Here is a 25,064-nt window from a genome sequence, read left to right as displayed (position 1 = left end):
CCATACAGTTATGGGCAAGAACATTTTAAAAGTTTTCACAAAATAGGCCTTATATAAGAATATGTTCAATTTTGTGACCCCCCGGGCCGGGTCTAACTTGACCCCAGGGGCATAATTTGAAAAAACTTGATAGAGGACTATAAGATGTCACTACATACCAAATTTGGTAGCCCTAGGCCCAATGGATATGGACAGGAAGATTTTTAAAGTTTGCGCAAAATAAGCCCTTTATAAGCATATATTCAATTATGTGACCCCCACAACAGTTTCAAATTTGACCTCAGGGGCATAATTTGAACAAACTAAGAAGAGAACTATTACATGTCACTAGATACCAAATTTGTTAGCCCTATGCCATACAGTTATGGACAAGATGATTTTTAAAGTTTTCAAAAATAAGGCCTTATATAGGCATATGTTCAATTTTGTGACGCTCGGGGCAGGGTCAAACATGACCCAAGGGGCATAATTTGAACAAACTTGGTAGAGGACTATAAGATGCCACTACGTACCAAATTTGGTAGCCTTAGCGTTATGGAAGAGAAAATTTGTCAAGTTTTTACAAAATAGACCCTTCATAAGCATATGTTCAATTTTGTGACCCCAGGGGCAGAGTCAAATTCGAACCCAGGGGCATTATTTGAACAAATTTGGTAGGGATTATTAATGTCTCTACATACCAAATTTGATAGCCCTACGCCCAATGGTTATGGACAAGAAGATTTTGAAAGTTTTCACAAAAAAGGCCGTATATAAGCAAATTTTCAATTTTGTGACCCCCGTGGCAGGGTCAGATTTGACCCCAAGGACATAATTTAAACAAATTTGCAAGTGGTTCACTTTAGAAACATTCCTGAGAAATTTCATCAGAATTGGACCAGTAGTTTAAGAGATTTTTAAAGGAAAAATTAATGCGCGGACGGACGGACGCACGCAGGACGGACACAGGACCATGACATAAGCCCCGCTGGCCTTTTTAAAGATTTTTGGTTAGAACCCCAGGGCAGGCACATTATTAAAAAATGTGTGATTGTTATTATAAATATTAAAAGCTATTCCAAATATTACAATTTTTTTAAATAAAATCATTACTTTTAGTAATAAATCTTATGAAGGAGCATAGGTATATTACAATTCTGAACAATTCATATAAATGGTGAATTTCTTTTCACAAGCTATGATATGAGTTCAAAGACTTGACAATATGTTATGTGCTTGTGCTGAAAATTGATTTTTTTTCATAACCAACGATCATATAAGGCGTCAGATGAAACTTAAAGGGCAATTATAAATTTCATGAAATAAGCATTGTGTGAATTTAATTTTGCATTTCAGTTCGAGGTACAGTAATGCCTGATATTATTCAGATTGCTGCTGTGCATTTGAAGACGGGTTTTGAGTTCTCGACATATGTGAAGACAACAGTGCCAATTTCTTCCGAAGCTCAGAAAGTGATTTGCATCTCTGTTGATGATCATGGCATAATGCGTGCAAATGTTGGAAGTGTTGATAGTGTATCAATCAAAACTTCTCTTCATGATTGTATGATGTGGCTTGCAACATTTCCCAGAGCCATTTTGTTGCTCATAATGGGCGCAGTTTGATTTTCCGGTTTGGGGTAGTGCGTTGCTGCATGAACACACACTGTTTTGAAACGTTTTGTAATTGTGTAAGCAGTTTTGTTGACTCTTTGCCGGTTTTCAAAAATCTTATCCTGGACAGTCACACAAACTGGAAGATCTAGTGAACGTGTTCTCCAGGCAACCTGCAACGCCCACAGTGCTCCTGATGATGTTGAAGCGCTGTGATATTTGCTTAAAACATGTAAAATTACTAACAATATGGCCCACATCTTAACTGATACTGCAATCCATACTTCAGTTTGTTTAAGTCATGAAAAGCCTTAAAGACAAAGAACATTAGATCGTTAGACGTGCTGTTGCATAGAGGAACTCTAAAGCGACCAACAGCTGAAAACAGCTGTGATATGGACTGGCAGTGTCATTTGAAAGCCGTATTTTCTAGTTCCGGAGAGGATGACTTTAGCGATACTTTCATTGCTAAAAACATTGAAGGACTACCAAATTATGAACAGTGCCTTTAATAAGAAAAAATACTAAAATTTGGCACCAGAATAGTTAATAACATTGTATTAAAAGTTAGTTTTTAAACTTACTACATATATTTCTCATAAGCATCACAGACTGAAATCTTCACGGAGTAAAGGGCAACTTCCCTACAAAGTTCATGTAGTTCGATACCATAATTCAATAAAACGTATGAAAAAACATTATTACCGTTCTTGTCGTTACATTATGCATCAAGACTAACTGTCCAGCGCCGTTTGAAACCTTTGTTTACATACATTTCAACTAACTGACATTTTAAACATACGAGTGATTTCATTGGTCCAATGCGGAGGTGTGTCTTTACAACTGGAGATTTCATTCATAAAGAATGCATGATCACTGTCAACTGGGTCATGCGTGTTGTGTATCGTGTTATTTCTTAAAAGTTGACCCAGCATTTGTAAAAATATTGCAAGACATATACATTTCCAGAAAGGAAATTCATTTCTGCATTAAATAAGACCGAGATCGTGAAAATCGCTGCACAATTGATGAAAATATGGCTGTTCAAAGCAATGCACCCCGTTTTGGGCTGATTTTGAGTTGCATACCTTGTTATATATATATTTGATAGTGATTTTTTTTTCCAGAAAAGTTAATTTTTCGTTATAATATGATTATTTATCATTCAAAATGATGTTTTCACTAATTAATATCATAGCCACAGGCTAACCACCTGTGATAAGCATCAATGGCAGCCTTGTTGGACGACGCAGTTGAGATTTTCTTGATGGCCTCCCCAACACGAGCCTCCACCTTCTTAAGATTTCAATTTGCAATAAAAGTTATGTTTAGAGTGGTTAGGAAGTTATTTACCTTCACCGGCCTGCCCAGACTGACTTTCATTGCTGAAAAGAGAATTGAAAATGATAAGAACATGAAAACGAAATAAGGCTGTAGTTACAGTGGAAACCCTCTAAACTGGATCCTCTTTATACCGGAATCCTCTCTAAACCGGACAAATTGTCAGGTCCCATTTTTTTCCCTATAATACCATGCGTAAAATATCTCCTCGAGACCGGAATCCCCTCAATTCCGAATACCGGTCATTCTTTGGATCAAAATTGGGTCATTCCATACGTAATTGTACCCCTCTAAACCGCTCAGGGCCGGTTTATCGCACCATAGACCTAGTGTAGAAAAGTTGTGAATCGAGGATTAAAGACGCGTGAAATTAATAAAGGTGGTCGAAAATTTGTAGACTGTAAAAATCGCAAACCAATTTAAAGATACTTGTCCTGTGATGTATATATCGATCAATAGAGGTGATAATACTGATTATAATTACTGATAACAAACAACGAAGTTCTTAAGTGTGTTTTGTTGTTGATGTAGGAAGCCGTGTAAAATTTTAATAATCTTAATGCTATTATATTTTGTGTAGTTTATTACAAATTCTAATTTAGTGTCATATAAAATGGTTATTTGCAGAGTTCTTGAAGCAGTTGCATTTAGATTATTCATTTAGATTTTCAAATTGGTAATTAAGATAACTAAGACTAAAAATGTCCGAACCTCCATTTAGCGAAGGCGCGTTGAATTGTCTCTAGAAGAAAAAATCAAATTGATAAAAGAATCAGAGATGTTCCCTAAACCTACACTCAAGACTCTTGTCAGAGAAATATAGGGTAGGTAAGTCGACGATCGGGGATATCGTGCGAAAAAAGTCTACGTACATATCTCATTGGGAAAACAACTCTTCACCAAACAAAAGTCGGTTTAACAATGAAATGAAATTTAGAAACTTCAACGAACTTGTATGAGACTGGTTCAGTATTGTAAGGGCTAAGTCATTGCAGATCTCTGGTCCGATCATACAGGAAAAGGCACGAAGCTTTGCTAAGGAACTAGAAATTGGTGACTTTTAAGCGTCTAATTGGTGGCTGTGTGGTTGGAAGATTCTTTTCAGTGTAAAAAGGAACTAAATTCACCTAAATAATGCATACATGTGTAAAACTGTTTGTTTTTCAGGTTGCACTGTTTGTTTTATGTTGTGAATGATATTGCTTTCGAATCAATAGATTAAGTGACATGTGTTGTTCTTATGTGATGCAGTATCAATAAATGTTATATGTAAATAAACTATTGAATTTTGCTGAAAGTGTTTTTTCCACATCAGCTATGTAATTGAGCTTCTGAAAGTAAAATAGACAATGTCCCCTCTAAACCGGAATCCTCTCTACACGGAATTTCCTCTTGGTCCCGGGGATGTCCGGTTAAGAGGGGTTCCACTGTACTTAATAATGACGTCACAATGTATTTTCATAGAATCCATTCGTATCATCGTAACATTATTAAATAAAATGAATGAGCAATCAAATGCAAAACTTAATTTGAAAACTGAAGATGATGGACACCGGAATGTTTCCTTATATATTACACGATAAACAAATATTCACTGGGAATGACACTTGGAATTTTAAGGGGTCTAAAAATGTGTTAGAAGTCCAAAGATCAATGGCAATTGTGCAATGATTAAACATTGATAGAAATGGCAGGTTGAAAAATGAAGACATGCATACCTGTTCCAAGCTTAGTATTTACGTCAAAGCATGGCATTCCCCTGATCTTGAGATGGTGCTGATTTCCATAAGCAACACGGTTGACTTCTCTACAGTCAGGGTTTTCACAAACAATGTACAAATAACCACTGAGGCCATTTTGTAGTTCGCCAACAATTTTATATATTGTCAAAGGAATGGGACACAGATTACAAAACTGACCATACTGTAATTTGTTAAGCAAAACCTTCAGCTCAACGAGTCAATCAATCTTCTTCCATCCCCCACCCACTTCTGCCTTAACTCTTTTCACGCCATTTACCAAATGCGAATAGCTTTTACGTGAGTCATTTTCACACAAATCGCCATCGCAGAGCTCGGTAAATGAATAATTGCTATCGAACACAACGTTGTTGATCGGTGTTTGCTTCTTTTTCAATTTAGTCAATCGCTCGCTTTTATTATGCACTTTTATTTTGCTAAGAAAATGTCAACAACCGTGATGTCATGAACACAAATATTTTATGAAACTAATAAATTTAACTGATATGTGTATTGTATAGTTATTAAATCTTAAAGAGATAAGCAAATTTAACTCTTAAATAAAAAATACAACTTTATTTCGTGTATTTAGTATCATTTCAGGACATTACCGTAGATAATCTCACTAGGCACCTACTTCCTTAATAAGTGACTGTAGTGTAACGGTTATCAATAAAGCAATAAACTGTGTAATCGCTGTCGTCTTGTAAAATTGAAGAAAATAAGCGTTAACCAAAACTCGAACAGCAAAAGCCTGCGCTATTGTTAGAAAAAAAACACAAAATATATATAGTTTGATTATGTTTTGTTTTTATACAAAACCAGAAAGTTTCGCGTATTTGCCCAGTTCCTGTGATCTTTCCCCTGTGATCAGTTATTAATTATAACAATTAGCTTCTTTGGCAATAAATGTAATAGGCACAAATGCAGTACTTACTAGTATTTACACTAATTTACACAAAAAATCAACACTATGCAAGATATTCTTAAAACAAAAATATATACATTGAACCGTAAAATAACTTCTCCTCCCATAAGAGAAAAAAAAGCATTACATGCTAGTCGCCACACTCCAGTGCGACGCCAATCAATGATAATCAGCGAGTATGCAGATTAGAAAAATCGAGTTATCTCAATCGGACTGGCTCGGTCTTTTACATAGGTCGCAATTGTGAAGAATTTTTTCATGGTACGACAACTTAGACAAGTTCCTTGCAGCATTGTCAAAAATCATAGTATCACCCTGTAATAAACATTACCTACTTTCCAATGAATACCGGAAATCCTTAGAATGATCGTCGTAATAGTCATGGATATCCCTTTCTTCAGCTCTTTGTTTAATTTTGATTTTAAAATGCTATAATTGCATCTATGCTATTTTCAAGACAAGCGCCCGTGTGAGTCGATTATAGTACATTCGGATACTTTTTCTCGGCAACGGCTTTTATTGTCGTTATAAAACAATTGCTTAGTGCACTTGTACTCAACTGTCCAATATGGAAAAAATACAGACTTTTTGGATCCAATACCGGAATATATTGGACGGTCACGTGGTACATATGAAGAATGCCGATTGGATGAATTTATTGGATATAGAATACAACTTCTAAAAATTGAAAAAGATTAACTTTCCAGCACTTCGTAAAGGTTTTTTTGTTAAGGGGACGATACTATAAGGAGGTTCGATACGATGAAAGTAAGGGATAGGTCACCTAGTGCATTTCAAGCATTTGGCATGATGTCCAAAACCTTAAAACGGGCGTATCTTGTGACAGTTTGGCACTCGTGTTTTCTATTTTTCTGCTGTAAAATAAAAACTTGACTTGTCCGTGTCAAAATATGTTGTTTGGGTCTTTATATCTGTGACGCATTTCAAGTTAACTATTTTGTGTTCTATTTAATCATGCTGGCATGAATAGATTTCACACATCTTGTGAAACTGATTGGGTCATTATTTAATTTATGTGTGCAATTCAAAGATGTTATTACTAAGTATGTTTGTGCTGTTGAAAACATTGTATGATGACTGCCGCTGTGTAATTAAGAAATGCATTCTTTGCTATTCAAGCCTAACAATTGAATTTTGCTCTTAAAACAAGGTATATAAGGTATCATATTTTTGTGTGTGTCCTTCTTGTTTAGTTGTTTATTTTTATGCATTCATTTGAAGTAGAGGAGTAGTTTGTTTTGCACATGTCGGTCCGTCCGTCCGCAAGATGGTGTCTGGATAATAACTCAAGAACGCTTAGGCCTAGGATCATGAAACTTCATAGGTACATTAATCATTACTGGCAGATGACCCCTCTTGATTTTGAGGTCACTAGGTCAAAGGTCAAGGTCACAGTGACTCATTCTTGGATGCAGTTTAGGACCACATTTTTAGATTATATTATGTATTGGTGTATTGGGGTCTGTCCACCAGATGGTTTCCGGATGATAACTCAAAAATGCTTACGCCTAGGATCATGAAACTTCAAAGGTAATTAAATTGATCATGACTGGCAGATGGCCCCTATTGATTTTGAGGTCACTAGGTCAAAGGTCAAGGTCACAGTGACTCGTTCTTGGATGCAGTATAGGATCACATTTGGAGATTATATTATGTACTGGTGTCATGGGGTCTATCTACCAAGGCTGGCGCTGTCCCAAAATTTCTTAGAGCCAACCGGTTTTTATGCCCCCCTCTTCGAAGAAGAGGGGGTATATTGTTTTGCTCATGTCGGTCTGTTGGTCCATCCACAAGATGGTTTCCGGATGATAACTCAAGAAAGCTTAGGCCTAGTATCATGAAACTTCATAGGTACATTGATCATGACTGTCAGATACCCCTATTGATTTTCAGGTCACTTGGTCAAAGGTCAAGGCCACAGTGACTCGAAATAGTAAAATGGTGTCGGGATGATAACTCAAGAATACTTAGGCCTATGATCATGAAGCTTCATAGGTACATTGGTCATGACTTGCAGATGATCCGTATTGATTTACAGGTCACTAGGTCAAAGTCACAGTGACTCTAAATAGTAAAATGGTTTCCGGATGATAATTCGAGAATTCTTATGCCTAGGATCATGAAACTTCATAGGAACATTGATTATGACTGGTAGATGACCCCTATTGATTTTCAGGTCACTAGGTCAAAGGTCAAGGTCACAGTGACTCGAAACAGTTAAATGGTTTCCGTACGATAACTCAAGAATGCTTACGCCTAGGATCATGAAACTTCATAGGAAGATTGATCATGACTGACAGATGACCTATATTGATTTTCAGGTCACTAGGTAAAAGGTCAAGGTAACAGTGACTTGAAATGGTAAAATAGTTTCTGGATGATAACTCAAGAATGCTTACACCTAGGATCATGAAACTTTATAGGTTCATTGATCATGACTTGCAGATGACCGCTATATATATATCAAGGTCACAGTGACAAAAAACATATTCACACAATTGCTGCCACTACAACTGACAGCCCATGTGGGGGCATGCATGTTTTACAAACAGTCCTTGTTGATGGCAAGATTCTATGCAATTCAGACCTTAAAGGAAGGCAACCCGAGCCATTTTGTGGATGCCCAGAACAAGGCCACCTCTAACTGGATGAGATATGTGAACTGTGCAATGACGAAGGCAGGTCAGAACCTTGAAGCGTTTCAGTACAGAGGAGGCATCTATTACTGCACATTGAAACCAGTTTCACCAGGTATACAGGCATGTTGTATGACTAAAGATATGTGATATTAAATTAAGTTTCGTCTGATTAGAGCAGTCTCACATTGGCAATACAGGTTCAATTCCCTGTATCAGCACATATGAGTTTGCTCCATTTGCCCCATACAGGAAAGATGTGGTTTTCTCCTGGTTCTCTCGAGTTTCCCCACAGCACAAGGCCGCACCAATATGAAATACCTTGGGTATAAAATAAATAGTTGAACATTGCAGCTATAATTCAAACTTCTTCTCAAGTCTGAGATCTGTCTGAGACACACTCCAGGTCTTTGCATACTACAGCCTCCGGCCTAGAAAGACCTTATATACGCTATATTGTTGGCAGACGACAATTTTAATTGTGTATTCCAAGTATACAGTGTCTGCGCATGAATGACCCAATATTACCCGAGAGCTCCACCCATTCTTACGTTTAATTCAACAATTTCATCTATGTGCAAGCGAACTCAATAATGATTGGCCAGCTACTATATGCGCTTCAAAAACAAAGGGTAAAATGGCGGATATTTTAAACAATATTTTACAATATTTTAGTATTTTTGCAAAGCAGATTTTTCGTTTGCCAAATTCTAAGTATTTTCACAAATGGCTCAAATGGCGAACAACAGCACGATCCCTAAACGTCAATAAATGAGCACGTTTTTTTCTGTCCACACGTTGGTTCCATTGCCGATAATTATTTGAATGTTAAATTATCTTTTCTTTTGTGAGCCATGTAAAACACAATCTGTTTGGCAATGAAAGAATACTGCTTGCCCTGATTTTTGTGATAATAAATGTTTGTTGTCTAGGTGTTTATGTAAATAAAAGTTTTGCATAAAATTTAAGTACTGAAAGTAGAAAAGGTAAATTCTTTAATAAACAACCCTGTTTTCAGTGTGTCTTCCAGTGTTGCAGGACTAATTTATGAGAATCTAAAATCGCATATTTTTTCAAAACTGCTGCAAAGTTTTTCTTTCTAATTCTGAAAATGTAAGTAATTGGTGTGAGTTTGGAATTGCAGTCAAAATTTATCAAATCAATGCATGTTTAGTTTTATGCCCCCTGATCGATAGATCGGGGGAATATTTTTTTTTTGGCCTGTCTGTCTGTCATTCTTTCCTAAAACTTTAACCTTACAGTAAAGTTTTGCAATGACTTTTGAAATATTGAACAAAGTAACGGGATATTTGGCATGCATGTGTATCTCATGGAGCTGCACATTTTGAGTAGTGAAAGGTCAAGGTCATCCTTCAAGGTCAAAGGTCGACAATTTAAAACTTTAATCTAGTAAAGTTTTGCAAATACTTTTGATAAATTGCACATAGCAACTTGATATTTGCCAAGCATGTGTATCTCGTGGAGCGGCACATTTTGAGTGGTGAAAGGTCAAGGTAATCCTTCAAGGTCAAATATTTACAACTTTTATATAGTAAAGTTTTGCAATAAGTTTTTAAATATTGAACATAGCAACTTGATATTTGGCATGCATGTGTATCTCATGGAGCCGCACATTTTGAGTGGTGAAAGGTCAATTTCATCCTTCAAGGTAAAAAAAGAGGTGTATTAGGGGGCATTGTGTTTCTGACAAACACATCTCTTGTTCAACATAAGTTGGATGCTTATAAAAAAAAATAGGGATGTAACAAAAATTGTCTGGCCTGAAAAAAACGTGCTCACATACACAACACTAAATGTCAGGAAAATCGAAGCTAATCCAAGTAATAGCTTGGCTCAAAACCTGTCCTACATTTCAGTCATAAAATCAAAACTATAGAATGTGTTGAGATAATAAACAATTACTAATAATTTAATGTAATGAATTTTTTGCACATGCTCATTTCCAGAAATAAATGTGGGGTATAATTATCCCCACGCTTTTTTAAAAGCGTGGGGATATTGTGGTTATCTCCGCCGTCCGTCTGTCTGTCCGTCCTGGCCACTAACTCCTCCTACACTATAAGCACTAGAACCTTGAAACTTACACACATGGAAACTATGAGCATATGTGCGACCCTGCACTATTTCGAATTTTGATCTGACCCCTGGGTCAAAAGTTATGGGGGTTTTGGCGGGGCCGGGTCAGAGATTTTCACTCATTTTTTTAGGTTATTTTACTATAATTTCTTCATTCCTACACCGGTTGTCTTCAAATTGATGCCGAACCTCTCTTATGACAATACGGTCAATCTCAACTATATGCATGGCCCCATTACCAACCCTGGGGCGCCCCGCCCACATAGGCCACGGCCACCAAAAATTGCCTTTTACTATAATTTCTTAATTTCTTACACCGATTCACTTCAAATTGATACTGAACCTCTCTTATGACAATACGGTTAATCTCAACTATGCATAGCCATATAACCAACCCTGGGGCGTCCCGCCCACATAGGCCACGCCCACCAAAATTGTCTTTTACTATAATTTCTTCATCTCTACACCGATTCACATCAAATTGATACTGAACCTCTTTTATGACAATACGGTCAATCTCAACTATGTATGTCCCCATTATCAACCCTTGGGCACCCCGCCCACATAGGCCACGCCCATCCAAAATTGCCTTTTACTATAATTTCTTCATTTCTACACCAATTTACTTCTAATTGATACTGAACTTCTCTTATGACAATACGGTCAATCTCAACTATGCATGGCCCCATTACCAACCCTGGGGCGCCCCTGGGTCAAACATGCTGCGTGGGGATACACGTCGGCCTCTGCCGCTTCATTTCTAGTTCACATTTGTGACAATGTCTAATTAAGGTATTAATTGTTTCTTAGAATTTTTAAAATAACTTGTTCATATTTCTATTGCTACAGGAGAGGAACTGCTGGTCTGGTACGGTGACAAATTTGCCAGAGAACTTGGCGTCATGAAAGACAAAAATGTGTGCATTTATTCCAGTAAAAACAGTGGTCACTTGAAGATACAAATGAGGCAACATGCAGGAAAAAGACCGTACAAGTGTGAGGAGTGTAATTATGAATGTTACAGAAGTGGTCACTTGAAGACACACATGAGGATACATACAGGCGAGAGACCGTACACGTGTGAGGAGTGTAATTATGCTTGTACACAAAGTGGTAATTTGAAGATACACATGAGAATACATACAGGAGAGAGACTGTACAAGTGTGGGGTGTGTGGTTATGCGTGTCACCAGAGTGGTACCTTGAAAATACACATGTGGATACATACAGGAGAGAGACCGTACAAGTGTAAGATGTGTGATTATGCATGTAAAGATAGTGGTTCATTGAAGAGACACATGAGGATACATACAGGAGAAAGACCGTACAGGTGTGAGGTGTGTGGTTATGAATGTAACAGTAGTGAAATTTTGAAGACACACATGAGGATACATACAGAAGAAAGACCTTTCAAGTGTGAGGTGTGTGATTATGCATGTAAACAGAGTGGCCACTTGAAGACACACATGTGGATACATACAGGAGAGAAACCGTACACGTGTAAGATGTGTGATTATGCATGTAAACAGAGTGGTTCATTGAAGAGACACATGAGGATACATACAGGAGAAAGACTGTACATGTGTGATGTGTGTGTTTATGAATGTAACAGTAGTGAAATTTTGAAGACACACATGAGGATACATACAGGAGAAAGACCTTACAAGTGTGAGGTGTGTGATTATGCATGTAAACAGAGTGGCCACTTGAAGACACACATGAGGATACATACAGGCGAGAGACCATACAAATGTGGGGTGTGTGGTTATGCAGGTAACAGGAGTGATCACTTGAAGAAACACATGAGGATACATACAGGAGAGACCGTACAATTGTGATGTGTGTGGCTATGAATGTAACTTTAGTGAAAACTTGAAGACACACATCAGGATGCACAAAGGAGAAAAACCGTACAAGTGTGAGGTGTGTGGCTGTGAATGTAAACGTAGTGATGATTTGAAGAGACACATTCAAATACATACAGGAGAGAGACCATACAGGTGTAAAATGTGTGATTGTGCGTGTAAACAAAGTAGTTTGTTGAAGACACACATGATGATACATACAAGCGACAGACTGTACAAGTGTTAGGTGTGTGGTTTTGCATGTAAACAAAGTCGTTTGTTGAAGATACACATGATGATAAATACAGGCGAGAGACTGTACACGCTTTAGGTGTGTGGTTATGCATGTAAACAAAGTCTTTTGTTAAAGACACACATGATGATAAATACAGGCAAGAGACAGTACGGATGAAATTGTGTGATTTTGCATGTAAAAACAGTGGTCACTTGAAGACACATAATTATGATGATACATACAGAACAGGATTGCCACTTAACTTGAGAAGTCAGGTCAGTGAAAAGTCAGGGAATTTAGAAAAATGGTCTGTGAAAAATGAAATTTCATTCGGAAAAGTCAGGGAAAAATAAAATTTTGAATCGATGCGTAAGTTATTTAGTGGCTATGGCAGTCTTCAGGTATCATTTGTTTTAGAAGATTCAACAGTATAATTTGTATTTGAAATATTTCGACTATTTGTAAATAAGCCATTAACATGTGTAAAGCATGTTCAAAAATGTAAATTTATCTATTTTTTTATCTTTGGTTAATTTTTTGTATCCTTGAAAGCTGAAAGGCTTTGCAACCCTTGCCCCAAGAGCTGATTAATTCTATATTTTATGCTTTGCAGGATCATTAGAGATGACAGCATGAAAGAGCTATACTTACTTTATTTATTTATTTCAGTCACCAAGCTTCTGTTCCTAACTGCATGATTTTTATGTATTAACCTACTATATATCACAGATTACAAATTGAGTTTCTCTTTAATTTCAGATTTAATATAATAAACACATAGATAGACATATTACCAGCATGAGTAAACAGACATTATTTAATGATTGTTGGCTCAAAGACCCTGAGTTTTCATTATGGGTTGGCAAAAACTCTAAAAATGAAAACAAAGCACGCTTTCTTATATGGTGTGGTGGTTCCTTTATTTACGCTAGGAAAGGTGTTAAAGTATGATCATAGTACAGGGTTTTTTTTCCTTCTTTGGGACCTGCCGAAAATCGGCCCTTTCCCCTCGGATTTTTTTTCCCCTCAGCTGGTAAATTTTCTCCTAGATTTCATTTTCCCCTAAAAAAAAATATAAAAAAAAAAAATTTTTACCATTAAATATATAAGTTAACCTGATCAACTGTAGAAACTAGAAAAATCTTGCATAATTAAATAATCTGTTGCATTGAATTTGTTTTAAAAACAGTAAAATATGTTAAATTGATTATTTTAGACTATGCTTATTTTCCCCAAAATCCGGCTTTTCGCACAATTTTTTCCCCAAAGTTCGACGTTTCGCGCGATTTTTTTCCCCTCAAAAAAGGCCAGGCCCTTTCCCCAAAATCAGATAAAAACCCCTGTAGTATGTAATGATTATTGTATATGGACAGTTTGTTGTGTCATAGGTGTTTTGCTACTACTGTATTGCAATTATATCATACCCTCGAGAGTCAAATAAAACAAGAACATAAACTACATTAAATGAAATATTTATTTGTTCTAAAGTTGTGGCACGATCATTATATTCAAAGGTCAATAAAACTTGTAATCACAAATATACAAGATATTACAAATAACTGACCATAATTTCAAATAAATTCAATTTGATCAAATAAATAATAAAAGGTCAAGATAACTTGAAATAACAAATATATAAGAACTGAACATACTTTCAAATCGAATTTAAATTGATAAAATAAAAAATTAAGCCCAATAGGTTAAATAATCAATAATCCGCCAAAACCCCGCCAAACAAAACTAAAGCAAAATAAAAGACAACGTACATACAAGCAGATAAAATGACAGTACACTGCAAACAAAACACAAATATAAATTAATTCTCACTAACATTAGTAACATAACTGCTATACATCACCTGAAAACTGAAATATATATGAAATCATGTATGTCACAATGTAAAATATTTATTATAACAATTAAGATTTGAACATCTATGAATGTAACAATACCAAAAGTCAAGGGACCTAAAAAGACAAGAGTGACGTAAATATATACCATCACCACATGTCTTTATCCTTTGAAAAAACAATGATGCCTTCTTCTAAAGGATGAATGCACCAGACTGACATAATGATGCTGTTGTCACAAGTGCAAAGATCTGAAGGAATAACATATACTCCCTTCAAGACGCTATGAATCAAACAAACAACCTTAACATTTTGGTATTAATACGTCCACCGAAATTCAAACCTTTACCAAAATTTCATAATACATAGTTGTTATAACTAATAACATTATCACTATATAATCCCTTATCACTTAACCTATAAATCCTGACAAAAACTATTGTAATGTATTTCTAATATAAAAATAAGTAGTGTCAGAATGAGAACTATGTGTGCTACGTGTTGACTTCAAATTTTCTACTAATCAAAAAGTCATCTGTCTGGAAATTCAAAGACAGCAATTTCACACATAACTTTTTATGTCCCCCACTATAGTAGTGGGGGACATATTGTTTTTGCCCTGTCTGTCTGTTGGTCTGTCTGTCTGTTTGCGCCAACTTGAACATTTTGCAATAACTTTTGCTATATTGAAGATAGCAACTTCATATTTGGCATGCATGTGTATCTCATGAAGCTGCACATTTTGAGTGGTGAAAGGTCAAGGTCATCCTTCAAGGTCAGAGGTCAAATATATGTGGCCAAAATCGCTCATTTTAAGAATACTTTTGCAATATTGAAGATAGCAACTTGATATTTGGCATGCATGTGTATCTCATGGAGCTGCACATTTTGAGTGGTGAAAGGTCAAGGTCATCCTTCAAGGTCAGAGGTCAATTATATGTGGCCAAAATCACTCATTTTATGAATACTTTTGCAATATTGAAGATAGCAACTTGATATTTGGCATGCATGTGCATCTCATGGAGCTGCTCATTTTGAGTGGTGAAAGGTCAAGGTCAAGGTCATCCTTCAAGGTCAGAGGTCAAATATATGTGGCCCAAATCGCTTATTTTATGAATACTTTTGCAATATTGAAGATAGCAACTTGATATTTGGCATGCATGTGTATCTCATGGAGCTGCACATTTTGAGTGGTGAAAGATCAAGGTCATCCTTCACAAGGTCAAGGTCATCCTACAATGTCAAACATCATATAGGGGGACATAGTGTTTCACAAACACATCTTGTTTCCTTTTAACAAATGTGAGACAACCCTAATGAAAAACTTTCTCAACAAACGAGTACCCTCTTAATTGAGATGTAACCCTCCATCCCGGACCGCAAAAACTGACCTATCAGGTCTTGTTTGAAATAAGGCCTATAACTATGTCAGAACTGGCAGTGTCTTTCTTTATATTTAACCTCTAATAACATAGTATTGACCTGTTTAACTTTATCTTTGGTAAGGCTATAATCACAAGGACGTGGTAAAATGGAGGAAAACACAATATGTGTTTAAGGATTAATACGTCTGATTAAAGTTATTTAATTGTTGTAAAAACTAATGATTTCATCCACTGAGTATGATTCACTCTGATTTCTTGTGATTATATCGTTCGTACCAACATGAATTATTGTGAACGGCTTGCTTCCAAGCGAAGGTGGCATCTCTATTCTGGCTTATAAACGAGCTATGTTGATGCCCGGGAATGGAATGATATTTGTGTGCCATATTCCACCAACATCTTTGGCGATGGAATCCGATATGATATTACATACCACTCATGTAATGACATAAAAGACCCTTGATAAAACAAATTATTTAACAATTCTTAACATTTTGGATAAAATGGCCATTTTATCTGACCAATTTAGTTCCAAATATGCTTTATGCGCATCGGATTTCCAATCACCAAGAATTTTAATGTGTGAATGGGTAATATCCAAACGATGTGCTAATGTTGTAAAACCCCTTCTAAAAGAATGTGTTGAAAACTTATTGGCATCTAAACCTATTTCAGTAATACATTCTCTTCATTTCTTCTGAAACAAATAGTATGTAATGACTGAGCCATTAGATTAAGTAAAAAATACATGTCTGTAATGTTTTAACTTTAAAACCAATAAGCGCTCATACGCCGCCACGGGACATAACCTTTTATCCTGTAATCTCAATAAAGGAGTAATTATCTCCCTTTCTCCAAACTGAATAGTCTTTGACCTGTTAAAATGTACCAAGATGTAATTTTATGGAATTGAATACTCTCCGTGCTCAAAAAATTTTCCTATTCAATATCAGAAGAGGAAGTTGGTACTATATTAGACTTTCTAGCACATAAGAAAAATGCGAATAGAAAATTAATAAACACCAAAATACAATATTTTCCGGTTTGGAAAAATCTAAAATTACAAATATACGTAATTAAATCTCTAGCGTCATAGGTTCAGCTCGTTTCACGGTCCAAGGATTTAATCTTGATAAACACCTTAATGATAAATTACGTACATAACCATTAATGTGATCAATATTATAACCTAGATACAAATGCATTGTTTTCACTCCACTGGCATAATTCTTTATACTATCAATTGGCTTAAATGATCTACTGAGGAATTGACAATACAACTGTAAAGTTGTAATGGACGCCGGTAAAAAACAAAGTTTAAAATATATACAGAATAAAAGAAAAGACTCCCATTGTATTCGCAAATTCTGGTTTGTTCCCTCAGCAAAAGCTGACTTAAGGGATGTTGTGAGGTCCCCTCTAAATACTCCCAATTGTGACTCTGAAACAAATTAAACTACCCGTCAGCATATAATCTAAATAAATCTTCAGAGACAAATACATCCCCCAAAGGAGAGATATGAGAGACCTTATAAAAAAACTCCCTTCTATACAACAAATCCAAATCCCACCTTGATATGCAATCTGAAATACGATTGTCATTGGAGCTAAGGTTCTCAGCCCTGATCTGGAACTCCTTCACAGCAGCAATGAAACATTTTTCACGTAAACATTGCTGTAAAAATACACTTTTCGCCTTCCCTGAAATAATGACTATACAAACTGCTTGATTATCACAAAAGATAACAACCCTTTTTCCTTTTAATTTCTGACTCCATAACTTCAAAGACACTATTACTGTAAGCATTTCCAAACAAGTAATACTCAATTTCTGATCTAGAATAACCCCTGGAAAGGTACTGTGAAAAAAATTATTTCCACAAATACCTCCACAGCCGGTTATACAACTATCTGAACTGAATACTGAATCTACTTGTAACCAATGTCCGTAATCTATCAAAGCTCTACCCTGAAATAAAGGCAAAAATGTATGCCACCAATTTAGATCTTTCCTCACCTCAATTGGAATCATAAAACAATTTCCAGTATTAGCATAACAATCTCGCAACCAGTAAAGAATCCGGTTAACGAAAATTCGGCTAGATCTAACGCATGCCCCTACACAATTTAACTTTCCTAATAACTGTTGAAACTCATTCAATGATGCTGTATCTCTATCTAACCAGGAAGTAACCAACAATTAGATCTATTCGAGTCTCTCCTTTGTGACCTCCATTGTCATAGTATGACCATTAAACAAAACACCCAGAAAAACCATTATTTCTGACGGTGCACATGCTTTCTTTAAAGCCTATTCAATACCACTTCTAACAAACAATTCCCTCAACAACATGAAAGCAAAATTGGCCACTTCTTTCTTCTCAGCCATCAAATTAATCAAGATAATTACACACGCAAAATTCAAACTTAAACATCATAAAGGCAAATGCATTGGTAACCCTTTGACAAACATGAGCTGATGATCGTAAACCCATGGCCAAAACAGTATTAAAAAATATGTGGCGTTTCCAAGTGAAACCAACTAAATTATAACTGGAAGGGCAAATACTAATCTGTCTATATGCACGTCTCAGATCCAGTTTAAACATCATACATCCTGGTCTTTTAGCCTTAATTAACTCCACAACATCATCAATCCTTGGAAAGATAAGATCTACTTTATTATCCAAATAAGTATCTTTAGAAACAAAATCATTAACACCAGTGCCATCTTTAGGAAAGCTTAAATCTATGAAAACCCTTCTCTCCTCAGTATTTGACTTGGGCACCGTGTTCAAAGGTAAAATGACCATTCCTTCTACAAAAGGACAAGATGCAAAAGGACCAATGATGGCTTCATGTGATGCTTCCTTCTGTAAATATTTCAACATATGTTCCGTAAAGGCAAGAGCTCCAGCATGATTTTTTGTACTAATGGACTTGTTAAACAAAACCTTTTTCTAATTCAATTTCAATAGGGAAACCAAACTTCAGTAAATCACAAACTAAAGTGTCACAATAACCACTGAGCATCTTATGCATAAATTCAGTATATATATAGGATCTGGCACGAGTTGTCATATCATACGATATTTTATTAAACGAGTTCAGGAATTTTGTTAGTAAGCGAGCATTTTGCGAGCTTACTTACGATTTTCCTGGACGAGTTTAATAAAATATGGTATGATATGACAACGAGTGTCAAATCTTTTTTATCACATGCTTTTAAAAGAGCAAATTAAATAAATATTTACGCAAACATAATGATAAATCCCGAATGTTGTTTTCATTTCGTGACGTCATTTGACGTTGCAACGTCATTTCAGCAAAATAACAAAATGCGATTGGTCAATAAACGAAAACAAAGCCAATGAAAACGCTTAAAAATGTTGTATTACACATGTGTAATATAAAAAAATATGTAATGGTTGTATTTCATGGGAAACAGGGTATAGCATGTGATAAATCCGTTTATTAACTGGAATTCTACATCCCTCAAAATCATATTTCCCAGAAGCTCTAACCCTGTGACTAACCTCAATTTTTTCCTGTAATGAATGTGATAACCTTTCTTTTACAACAGAACAAACTTTACAACTATTTTAATGACTACAAAGACAATTATTAACCAAGGCTTTTCCAGCCGACGAATTGATCATGTTTTTCTTACAAAATTCTGGAGAAAATATATCCACTTCGTCATTTGAATTTAACCTCTAAATTCCTAAAGAGTCACGAATTGGCATGAGAACAAGCATTCGAGCATTCAGGATGAACCAACTCTTTCTTATCTGTCTGCCAACACGTAGCACAAATGTGTTTCGCAAAACGAGTTTTACCCCCTTTTGCTGTCACATCATGAGATGAAGTATATGAGTTTTATGTCTTTGAAACTTACTGCAAAACCACACCTTGACCTCTTCATTATCTTGATTATAACCAGTACTACCTTTCTTTGGGGAGGTCAATAGTGGCTTTGGGCTTAACTTTACAGATTCGTTCTTGTAATAACGTACTTTGTTTCTTGCCAAAATAGTTGTTCCAACATAATGAAAATCGTCTCACCAACTACCACATCGTAACTCTATTTCTCTTAAAATAGCAGCGAACAAAGATTTAATGACCCCAAATTCGTATGAACTGCTCAGATACATAAGTTTCTCTAACAATTGCAACCTTGCTTCCTTTTCTTTTTTCCCAGTTTTTGAAGAAGAAATTATTTCTAACTCTCCTGCTATCAACAAATTGAATTTTATTTTGTCAAATGAAATGTTTTAACTTATAAAGTCAAACCTCAAATGTGCATGTGGATATCTTTGTTTATTCCCAACAGAGTCTGATGATTAAGATGTGATTCCAGATTTAGTTTTAGTTTTCTTATTTTTCTTTGCCTTTTTAACACAATCATGCAAACTTGAGCCTACCGACGCACTATCAGTGTCACTACTTTCTTCTGATGCACTATCTGAATCAGATGGGGAATCTGTATCTGACGTATCGGTCAAGACAAAAGTTCTTTCTTTGCCTTTTTTCTTAAGCCGGTCATTTGCCTCAAAGAGTTAATGTCTAACAAAGGCATACCTGTTTCTCCGGCCGCGGCTGACACTGTCGTCTTTCCCTGCCTGGCCCCTGGAGTAGAAGATGTCACTGACCCTGTCAAATTTGCTACCAACCTTGACTTCGTCGTATGTGCAACTGACTCATTAGCAAAGTTCGTGCCCGTCACTATTTTGAAGATGTCCTTCTCCAAGTCAAGAATCCGCGCTTCACACCCCTGCACTTGTTTCCTTAAGAAATGTAGTTCTTTTTGTTCCCTCAACCTTTCTTTCTTCTTGTCCAATTCTGCCAACTGATCCATTAACATTCGTTTTTCGTCGTTTCCATTTTTCCTTACACCATCCGAATTCAAGCCACTTTTCCCCGATGTCAACTCAGTTTTCACCCCTCCGATTTCGCCGTTGTCTGAGGCTCCAACGGGATCAGCCGTATCCAACTCGTCCTCTGTTTCGGCAGTTCCCTCCTCTTTTTTTCAGATGGCAATATGGAGATAATGCAAATCTTTTCATTTTGTTACTTCGTCAAGAATTCTGGTTGCTATGGCAACAAAAATAAATAAAAAATTCTGACAATGGTAGAGCCGGTAGAGGACATATATTACTTGGCAATAGTCTTGTTATCTTTGGTTTTGTGGTATTTACTATATACATTGTAGCCTTGCATCATGCATAGTTTATTGTACAAGTAGTACTTTTTTGTTATTTGTTAAATATTTTTTGTTAAAATATAAAATAAACATTAAATGGGTGGATTTGGTCGGCTGTATGGTGAGGAGGAGGCCGAATATGTCGCGAAATTAGTCAGTGAAAATCAAGATTTGATCAGGGAAAAGTCATTGAAAAGTCAGGGAATTTTATTTCATCAGGTTGGTGGCAACCCTGCAGAAGAGAGACCGTACACGTGTAAGATTCGTTGAAGACACACATGATGATACAAACAGGCGAGAGACGGTACAGGTGTAAGGTGTGTGGTTATGTATGTACACAAAGTCGTTCGTTGAAGACACACATCATAATGCAAACAGGTGAGAGACCGTACAGGTGTTAGGTGTGTGGTTATGCATGTGTCAAGAGTGATTGCATTAAAAGACACATGAAGAAACATCCTTGGATATACTTGTAACCATAGCGATGATTTGAAGAAACGCATGAGGATACATAAGGGGGGAAGACTTTAAAAAGTTGTACATGTAGGTGTATGGCTATCCATAGTTTCATGGGAGGAATACTTTTAAAAGTGTTAGGTGTGTATTTATCAATATATCTATGGGAGGAACACTTTTAAAAGTTTTAGGCGTGTTGATATCCATGTATTTTTGGGAGGAAGACTTTAAAGATTGTTTGGCGTGTTTGATATCCATGTATCCATGGGAGGAAGACTTACAAAAGTATCAGTTGTGTGGTTATCCATGTATCCATGGGATTAGTACTTCAAAGATTGTTAGGTGTGTGGTTATCCATGTCCATCCAGAGTGGTCCCTTGAAAATTTGAAGAGGAACATGATGATATACAAGAATATAAGAGAAGCAAGAGGTAAATCATATGATAAACATATAACAAATCTTTGAAACCAGTAGAGACCAAGTAAAGCACGTTATTTTGCATGACTTTATGACACCATAAATCATTGCTTTGTAAGAGCTGTATTCAATCTAAATTTAATTTAATTGTCCAATTGGTTTTAGAATTTAAAATGTAATATGAACCGTGCCCGATGTGCACACATCTTCTTACCTGCTTTGCCCATCTTCAATTTGAAAGTCTCCATCTCGTAATTCACTGTACACTTCACTTTGGAAAAATGTCGTACTTTGGTTCATATTTGTTTGATAATTTGCATTTAAAGAGATACTTTTTTATCTTAGATAAACAGCTTTTATTATTATTGAGAGCAGATGGCGGAGTGCTTGAATTTGGTTAGTTAAAACTCGCTTGAACTGTTTGTAACTTTGTAGGGGTTTTCATTACATAAGCATGGGCTCGAATTTAACTTTTTCTTCTACTTGCAAAACATTGCGAGCAGCTTTAATACCAACTCGCAAAATCAAAAACATTTTCGCAAATTTTGCTGGAAACAATTTAATTTCCGTTGTTGTTTTTTTTTTGTAACTCAATGGTTAACTTTGCTTTATCTTTCGTGTTAATATTTCAGTATGTGGTCAAAAAGAAACTAGTTATTTTTCGCTTCGACGCCATGCCTGTTCAAGTTCAATGAACACGTGTAAATTAGTATACTGTTTCACGTTCTTTGTACCAATACCATCCGCGTATCTTTACTATAAGTATACAAGTCTACATACAAGGTGCGCGCTTCTGCATACGGGTATTCGGACGTTCTATAAATTGACCTACGGTTTAGGGTTCACGACGTCGAGCGCATTTAGCAATATTACTATTTGTTTTTTATGTCCCCCACCCACTATAGTGGGGGACATATTGTTTTTGCTCTGTCTGTTGGTTTGCGCCAACTTTAACATGTGCAATAACTTTTGCAATATTGAAGATAGCAACTTAATATTTGGCATGCATATGTATCTCATGGAGCTGCACATTTTGAGTGGTGAAAGGTCAAGGTCATCCTTCAAGGTCAGAGGTCAAATATATGTGGCCAAAATCGCTAACTTTATGAATACTTTTGCAATATTGAAGATAGCAACTTGATATTTGGCATGCATATGTATCTCATAGAGCTGCACATTTTGAGTGATGAATCGTCAAGGTCAAGGTCATCCTTCAAGGTCAGAGGTCAAATATATGTGGCCAAAATCGCTAATTTTATGAATACTTTTGCAATATTTAAGATAGCAACTTGATATTTGACAAGTTCAAGGTCATCCTTCAAGGTCAAAGGTAAAAAAAAGCGGCGCAGAAAGGGACATAGTGTTTCTGACAAACACATTTCTTGTTTCACTAATAATTTACTTGCCAACAAATACTAGTGGCTTAAAACTTAACTCGCAATCTGTATTTTGCACTCGCATTTTGCGAGTGTGTGAGTGTTAATTTCGAGCCATGATAAGCATTGCTCTCCAATAATTGGTGTTCTCTTGGTCACTGGAATGTTATTTACGACAAGTAGTTAGTTGATTTGTTCGTACTTTTTTCAAAGTTTGCAAAATATGTTTTCTAGTGTTTTTTCATTGTGTTCTTCATGTTATACTCTTACTCTTAGGATTATTCCATCAATATGTTCATGGTTAATGTCTTCTTACACTTGATTTGTATGATTTCACTTTCAATAATGTTTATGTATGGTATTTGTGTTATGTTATTGTCTATCGCATGTGTCAAGATCATGTAGTCTTTTTTCTTTGAGTTTGCGTGTTCTTGCATTTATTAGCTCACCTGTGCACAATGTGCTCATGGTGAGCTTTTGTGATCGCCTTTTGTCCGTCGTTTTATTGTCAGTCGTGTGGCGTCAATATTTGCCTCGTTAACACTCTAGAGGCCACATTTATTGTCCAATCTTCATGAAATTTGGTCAGAAGATTGGTCGCAACAATATCTTGGACGTACGGTGGCATAGAGGTGACATTCACTCCTCTTTTTTAAAATTGCACTCCTCTTTTTTCTATCTCGTGGCCACGAGTTAGCTATGTCGGGATCTCGAGATGACGAAAATGCTCTCCTCTTTTATTTAATGCACTCTGCCTTTATTTTCTGCAGCGCTCTTTTTTTAATTGCAATCCGATTTTATTTAGTTTTGCTCTCCTCTTTTTTCTATCTCGTGGCCACGAGTTAGCTATGTCGTGGCCACGAGATATAAAAAAGAGGAGTGCTTTTTCTATTTCGTGATCTCGAGATCCCGACTTGGCTAACTCATGGCCACGAGATAGAAAAAAGAAGAGTGCACTTTAAAAAAAAGAGGAGTGAATGTCACCTCTATGCCACCGTATGGACGAGTTCGAAAATGGTTACGTTTGCTTGAAAAAAACACGGCTTCCAAGGGGCGGGGCATTTTTCCTTATATGGCTATAGTAAACTCTTGTTAACACTTTAGAGCCAACATTTATTGTCCGATCTTCATGAATATTGGTCAGAAGATTCATCTCAATAATACCTTGGACGAGTTCGAAAATGATGCCGGTTAGTTGAAAAACATGGCCGCCAGGGGGGCGGGGCATTTTTCCTTTTATTGTTATAGTAAAACCTTGTTAACACTATAGAGGCCACATTTATTTTCCGATTTTCATGAAACTTGGTCAGGAGATTTGTTCTATATATAAACAGGGGAAAAGTTGTATAGAACAGAAATTTTGCTATTTTTCAAAACTTCATACTTCACTTAATAGCAAAACCCTTTTATTCGAAAGATAGATTCAAGCAATTCTTGCTGAATAATATTATACAGTTAATTAATAAATTGTCATTAATTACTTGAATTCATATATGCGGACACAGGCCAATACAGTTGTCTTCATCTCAATAACTAACCCAATATGAATTCAACTACCGGTAATTAATAACATAATATAATGTAATGTTATTCATGGAATCCGCTGCGATATCCCAGCGGGCTCGCAAATATAGTGCCACGCAATCAACTTATGCGATACAACCTAGCGGAACACCACACTCATGTTATATTCCCTGTATACTAGTATATATAAAAATAAATGTTCAATGATTGCTTAATCCTGTATCGATAGACTCTTAGAAAAATAGCCACTCCATCATCCATTGTGTTATCCTTCAGTCTCATAACTCTAACTTCATGGTAACAATTCAAGGTGAACAGTAAAATTTGGCCATTAAAAGGTTTCTCCAGACTTCACGTTATTATGCATTAAAAAATTACCACATTTTCAAATTTGGAGACTGAATCTTTTTTAACAATCG

At 36.1% G+C, this 25,064-nt stretch overlaps 1 pseudogene; it reads left to right on the top strand.

The window, feature by feature from the left end:
- The window catches only part of LOC127882000 (zinc finger protein 737-like), a 259,848-nt pseudogene that overhangs the window by 32,094 nt on the left and 202,690 nt on the right, over positions 1-25,064 (top strand).

Source organism: Dreissena polymorpha, chromosome 5, assembly GCF_020536995.1.
Source record: "Dreissena polymorpha isolate Duluth1 chromosome 5, UMN_Dpol_1.0, whole genome shotgun sequence".
Classification (NCBI taxonomy): Eukaryota; Metazoa; Mollusca; class Bivalvia; order Myida; family Dreissenidae; genus Dreissena; species Dreissena polymorpha.
The sequence above is the reverse complement of the archived record's forward strand: the minus strand, read 5'-3'. Positions and strand labels throughout refer to the sequence as shown.